This window comes from Gouania willdenowi, chromosome 6, assembly GCF_900634775.1.
Source record: "Gouania willdenowi chromosome 6, fGouWil2.1, whole genome shotgun sequence".
NCBI classification, from domain to species: Eukaryota; Metazoa; Chordata; class Actinopteri; order Blenniiformes; family Gobiesocidae; genus Gouania; species Gouania willdenowi.
In genome coordinates, this window is record NC_041049.1 from 46,294,581 (window position 1) to 46,301,218 (window position 6,638).

Sequence of the window (6,638 nt, forward strand, 5' to 3'; positions counted from 1 at the left end):
GTCCTGTTGATGTTGTATAGCTCCAGGCATTCAATGATCCAAGTATGTGGCATTGAGTCGTAGGCCTTCTTGTAATCAATCCAGGCAGTGCTCAGGTTAGTATATCGGGTTCTGCAGTCTTGAGCGACTGTTCTGTCTACCAGGAGCTGGTGTTTGGCACCTCTGGAATTTTTACCAATTCCCTTCGGAGCTGTGCTCATGTATTGATCCATGTGCCCGCTTATCTTAGCCACTATGGTGCCGGACATGAGCTTCCACGTTGTGGAGAGGCAGGTTATTGGGCGATAATTGGATGGGACTGTACCCTTTGAGGGATCCTTCAGGATCAGGATTGTGCGCCCTTCGGTTAACCATTCAGGGTGATTCCCATTTCTCAGCAGCTGGTTCATTTGGGCTGCCAAGCACTCATGGAGTGCCGTGAGTTTCTTAAGCCAGTAGGCGTGTATCATGTCAGGGCCTGGTGCTGTCCAGTTTTTCATACCTGAGGCTCTTTCTTGGACATCTGCCACTGTGATGGTAACTGGATTCTGTTCAAGGAGGTTGCTGTGGTCCTCTCTCAGAGCCACCAGCCACTGTGCATCACTGTTGTGTGCTGCCTCCTTCTCCCATATGCCTTTCCAGTACTGTTCAGTTTACAGCCTTGGTGGGTCTGCTCTGTCATTGTTACCCTGCCACTGAGCGTACACTTTCGCTCAGTATATATATATATATATATATATATATATATATATATATATATATATATATGTGCAAAACTAAATAAAATAATGTAACAAGTTAACAATAACAAGATAATAATAATAATAATAATAATAATAATAATAATAATAATAATAATAATAATAATAATAATAATATTGTATTATGTATGTATATGTATTAATTAACAATCCACTTACAACAATACACAATGAAAATATCAATCAACATCGTCATCTTTAAGATACGCCTTCATTTTGAAATTCACATAGCACGTCTGTAAGTCCGAAGCACCATTTCCTGCGCAGGAATGGTAATATAATGTAGCAAATATCACACAACAACAAAGCCTTGCAACCCCTGCTGACACCCAAATTTGTACACGGTACTATGCTGCCGGCGACCAGTAATGCCCCGCTGCCACTTCCTGAATGTGGAGCCAACCGCTATAAAACACCAATGAAGAAGACGCAAAAGTATGTTGACTGCATTGTTTATATTGTTGCTCGGCAAAGCAAGGAGTCAAAGAGAAAAAGCCACGTGAGGAAAGAGGGAAAAATTATTAACTACATATCAGGATATGAAATAATAATGAAAGAGCAGTGCTATAGTAGTGATGCTGATTTTAAGACGATAAGAATTGGGTTGAAGAAAGTTGTTTTGTAAGGGGTTTAGCACGCATGTGAGTGCACAGCCACGCAAACTGAGATCTGATACTTTCAGTATTTGGTCAGTGCTTGTAAATGGGTTAAGAAGCAATTTTTCAACAATCTCTACTTTACCCTCTTCAAAGTAGCTAAAACCTGCAAAGCTGGGTTTAGCTGGGTTTAGTTCTTGTGCTTTCATAAGGACAAAAACATATTTTTGTGCTTATGAAACCTTCAAAACCAAATATGATAGTAGACCAACTTCAGCAAATTTGTCCTACTGCTTCCACTACAATAGGAGATATCTGATTCGATATTCTTATACTGTATATATTGTCACAAAATTGGATTTAATTTTCAACTCAAATATCCAATTTTTCTTTGTGTAAAAAAGGCTCGTGTGATTGACATGTTTGATTTTCAAAAATACAGAAACAGTGTAAAGTCTAAAAAAAACAAAGAAATCAAAGAGTGAAAAAACAACCAATAAAAAAACAACAACATTAGGACTTGTTAACCAAACTTGTTATACCTAAATGTTGCAGAATTGATCAGGTATTATTATATGAACAGATGGAAACAATCCAACTAAAGGTAAAGTTATGAATCTTCTTGTAAGAAGATCGTTAGGTTCGTCAATATTAGATTTAGGCAGTGCAGTTTGCTGATGAATTAGAAGTTAAGTCTGACTATTTCAGAGCTCAACGTGCTCCGTTTTCTGCTGATGTTCTTTGATCTTCTCTGGTAGGGTGTGAGTCATGAAGACAAAGCGGTCCTTCTTTAGTTGATGACCAGACTCAGATTTTAAATCTAATCCCATGTACTTCTCATCGCCTCCATACTTTGGCCAATGAGTAAGACCCTCCCCATTCGGCGACCTACATGGTAAACAAAATAGTTTTTAGTGGATTTATATTTGGGAAAACATTAAAATGTTGATGTTTGTTTTTTACCCTGTGCGGGCAAAGTTGCCCCAGTAGTTCATCATGGTTTTACTGAACTCAACCTCCTCTTCAGGGCAATGATCTAGATCATCAGAATTCTGGTTAAATATTCAGTAACCAAGGAAACAAAGCTGTAATCATTAAATGGTTTTCTACTTACCAACTAATCCCACATTTTTTGTAAGGAAACAAAATCCTAACACCATAAAAACTTCATCTCCATGATCACTCCCAACAAAGTCAGGCCTATTTTTCTTTAGGAATCTGGGTGGATACTTGTACTCATACAGGTAAACATCAGCCCCAGCATCTACAATTGCATACAAAGTTAAATAATTCAATGAGATGACTAAAAATGAGTGATTTAATTGGGGGATGAACATACAAAAAATGGAACTAAATTACCTCTGTGTGCATTAGCAGTCTTGATAGCTGGAAGATTAAATACCAAATCTCCGAGAAACTCTGTGAACCCTTTTCTATTCTTGACACGATCCTTACCAGTTCCGATTTATTCCTCAGTCAATAAATTGATCTTAAAGTCATCTCCTGTCTTCAATAAAAAGAATGAAAGTGTTTTTAAAAATCACAATTGAATCCTTTAAATTGTATTAATTTATCTATTAGAATGGATCTTTCTTACACCAGGGAAGAACATGGACAACATCTTAAGAAACTCATTCCGATCAAATCCTTCAGTCCAGTTTGAGATGCCAAAAAACTAAAAATAAAAACCCCACAAGAGCATAACAATTCATTTGGAAAAAAGACAACTATTTATTAATTCCTAAATTAATTAGAACTTACATCTGCCATGAGCCAACCGCCTTCATCACTGTTAAAACCAGTCATAAATGGGATAGTGAGGAGTTCATGCATCTCGAACAATTCATCCATACTTCTTTTCAGGAAATGACCATCAACATTGATAGTGTATCTAATCTGTACATCCTAGACAGAAAAAAAAAAAAAACATGTTAAAAAAAGTTGTATTTAGAATCACGCAGAGTATTGCTTTACAAAAGATCATCTCCTGAAGTAATTATTCTGTATCTTACTTCTGCAATAGCCATAATGGAATCAAGATCAAGGTTTCTCATGCAATCACCGATCTCCTCTGTGCTTTTGATGCTACAGCCAGTACCATTTGCAATTGCCTGAAAAGAAAGAGCAAAAGAGGGCCCACTATGGTTTTTTGGTAACACTTTGTAATAACCATCATCTACAAAGGGGAAATAATGGTAAATAGATAGTTCATTAACCTGTAGTTAATAGTTATTTACTGTTAACAAACAATGTAATTATAGTTAATAATGTTTTTTAATGATTTATAATGCTATAATTGATATATAAACAGTTTATTGATGCACACGTTATAACATTGTATACACTTTATAAAGTGTTTGTTCATGATTAACACAGGATTGGTAAACCTTGGTTATGGTTTATAAAACATCTATAAGCATTACAGAGACACATAGACCAGATATTTGTTAATGGTTTATTAATGTTTTATGAAGTATCTATTACCAATATTTGGATGGTTAATTATAAAGTTGGAATTGAAGATTATAATCCCTTACTAATGCTTTTTTAAAGCATCTATGAACATAATTTAGATAGATAATTAATATTTTACTAATGGTTAATATTTGGTTTATAAACCATTAATTAACTATATATTTACCAGTTTTTACCCTTTATAGATGATGGTTATTATAAAGTGTTAGAGGTTTTTGTTTTGTAGGCAGTGACAGCCACTGACTTCAGAATGCAGCAGATTATTCATGTGAGTAAATAAGTGACAGAATCAAACCAACATAGCAGAGCGATTGATAACTTCCGGTTGACATGCTGGTATGTGTTTGGTTAGTGGGAATAATGTGGATATGTAACATTCTTGACTCGCCTTTGTTTTTATGTATGGTAACTAAGGTATATTAAGGTGAATGTTTGGGAAACTAAACCCAATGTAAATAACCTGAGTTAGAGGAAAAGGGTTGTCCGACATGATCACGTCCATTGCTGCGGTTCCACTCTCGGCAATGGCACGTTGGAAGAGCCCATCGGACAATGGAGAGAAAAGCTGTTAATGAACAAAACAAAGATATGTTACATGTGAACAGTTCAACACATAAACATTCACTGACTGATCTAAATTTCACTTCAGATATCTAGATCACCATTTACACTTTGGGATTTCTCTAGGAGGTTTCTCTTGCTCCTGGGGAATATTCAGCCATAAGAGTTATCTAGGTTTGATGAAATTCAGGGAGGTGAACTTATTAAACATATTTAAACAAGTTGAACAAAATTCATTGAGATTCAGTATTTAAAAAATCAAGCAAAAGAGAATGAAGGCCAATGGATGAGGTTCACATTACATTTTGGTATATATATATATTCCATATATATATATATATATATATATATATATATATATATATAGTTGGACTAATATGTAAAAAACTATCTCCTGAAGTCTACTGTCATCTCCACAGTCTTGAGTGGGTTCAGCTCCAGATGGTTTTGACTGCACCAGAGAGCCAGCTGTTCCACCTCCCGTCTGAATGCAGACTCATCCCCGTCCCGGATGAGACCGATGACAGTGGTGTCGTCTGTAAACTTCAGGAGTTTCAAGCAGGTGCAAACACACACGCAGAGATCAGCAGCAGTAAATGTTGACACAAAACACAGATGGAAAAAAATGCTGCAGTTATTCTTTCTAGTGTAGAAAAATAATTTAAATAAAACAATAGTCAATTTTAACAGCCACTAAATATGAAAATAAGTAAACTGTGTGTGAGGGAGAGAAAAAGATGGACACTCGAGTCGGCACGTGTTGAGTCCAGTGTGGCTGCGGTGCAGAGAGGATGCTGTGTGTTCAGAGCATAGACAGTAAAAAAGATGGACGTGACATCCTCCATAGTTCCCACTCAACGACCTTGAAGTCAAAATACAGCTCTTAGTCACGCTGCCATCTTGGAAATTTTACGTAATTTGGAGTATGGTCTGGTAGCACTGCCCGCCCATTTTGCGTACTGCCCAATCATCGCTTGTCAATCATTGTCATATATGACATCAAATCCCGTTTTTCAACCTCAAATAACTTACTTCAAACAAATTTCACAGAAAAAATGACTTGAACACAATGTAGGGTGTTAATTACTAATGATCACAGCAGAGTTTAGGTTTGGAAAAAAAATTAAGTGATGAGTATTTTAACTTTACAGTTTGAGCAAAATCCCAATCCCAGTTATCGTTGAGGAGGGGGGGTTTATGACCTATACTGCAGCCAGTCAGCAGGGGGAACAAAGAGTTAGTTAGTAAAAAAAGGATAATGGTTAAATAATTTGGATGTGGTTTGGCTTCAGAATGTCACTGTGTGCGTGTTGTATAGATCCAGAGATGTCCACGGCTCGATAACATTATAAACAGGACTCAAAACAACTCGTCACCATCACACTGCACGTTTTTTGTAAGCAGGGGAAGCTCAAACACTGCTTCTATGTCGTTTCAGACGGGACGGTAACAAAAAATGAACAAAAATCTCCGTCATGCGTTCAATACAACCCAGGAAGTCGACAGGTCTGACTCAACTCTGACCATTCGTTACCATGGGCCCCTTAAAGGGACAGTCCTCAGAAGGCCATCATTACTGTGTGTGTGTGTGTGTGTGTGTGTGTGTGTGTGTGTGTGTGTGTGTGTGTGTGTGTGTGTGTGTGTGTGTGTGTGTGTGTGTGTGTGTGTGTGTGTGTGTGTGTGTGTGTGTGTGTGTGTGTGTGTGTGTGTGTGCGTTAATAGTGGTAACTGTTTTATGTTTTATTATAATACTTTGGATAATAGCATCAGAAATGTTTAATGGCCAAGTACAGTTTTAAGGACAGAACAAGGAATTTGTCTTGGTAGATGGTGCACGAAACAAAAAAAAAAAAAAAAAAAAAACAAAGACAAAGAAAACAAGAACAAAGAACAACCTGGCAACAATAATAGTAATAGTGATAAATATAAAGGATGAGGGATAAATAAAGGATAGATAGAGAATAAGGATAAATAGGATAAATAAATATATATATATATATATATATATATATATATATATATATATATATATATATATATATATATATATATATATATATATATATATATACAGTGCAGCAGATAATGTAATCATGGAGGTGGTGATCGGGGGGGGGGGGGGTTCAGTGGGTGACTGGGGGTGTGTTCATGTGGATGGTGGCAGAGGGAAAGAAGCTGTTTTTGTGTCTGGAGGTTCTGGTCCTGATGAACCGAAACCTCCTTCCAGAAGGGAGAGATTGAAACAATTTGTGACTGGGGTGGGAGG

The 6,638-nt window shown here is 36.7% G+C and overlaps 1 pseudogene; it reads right to left on the reverse strand.

Moving 5' to 3' along the window:
- Positions 1 to 1,960: 1,960 nt before the first annotated feature.
- On the reverse strand, positions 1,961 to 5,217 carry LOC114464249 (pyrethroid hydrolase Ces2e-like; annotated as a pseudogene).
- Between the last annotated feature and the right edge of the window lie 1,421 nt (positions 5,218 to 6,638).